Source organism: Penaeus monodon, chromosome 24 (assembly GCF_015228065.2).
Source record: "Penaeus monodon isolate SGIC_2016 chromosome 24, NSTDA_Pmon_1, whole genome shotgun sequence".
In the NCBI taxonomy this organism is placed as follows: Eukaryota; Metazoa; Arthropoda; class Malacostraca; order Decapoda; family Penaeidae; genus Penaeus; species Penaeus monodon.
The window spans coordinates 24,767,965-24,768,216 of NC_051409.1; the positions used below are offsets into that span (position 1 = coordinate 24,767,965).

The following is a 252-nucleotide window of genomic DNA, read 5'->3' on the forward strand; positions in this document are numbered from 1 at the left end:
ACATCCTTGCCGGAAGTGCTGGTCGGGTGGTTATGGGGGGGGGGGGAGACTGAACGCCCACGCGCACCTCGCCCTCTCCGGCCTCACCCACTCGCTGTTAGGGTAATCTCTCTCTCTCTCTCTCTCCTCTCCTCTCCTCTCCTCTCCTCTCCACTCCTCTCCACTCCTCTCCACTCCTCTCCTCTCCTCCTCCTCCTCCTCCCTCCTCCCTCCCTCCCTCCCTCCCTCCCTCCCTCCCTTCCTCCCTCCCTC

At 64.7% G+C, this 252-nt stretch overlaps 2 protein-coding genes across 2 annotated transcripts in view; both read left to right on the forward strand.

Moving 5' to 3' along the window:
• LOC119588665 overlaps positions 1-252 on the forward strand; it is a gene marked incomplete in the record, with an annotated part of 53,301 nt that overhangs the window by 36,556 nt on the left and 16,493 nt on the right.
• LOC119588666 overlaps positions 1-252 on the forward strand; it is a 14,033-nt gene that overhangs the window by 12,047 nt on the left and 1,734 nt on the right. The window lies entirely within an intron of this gene.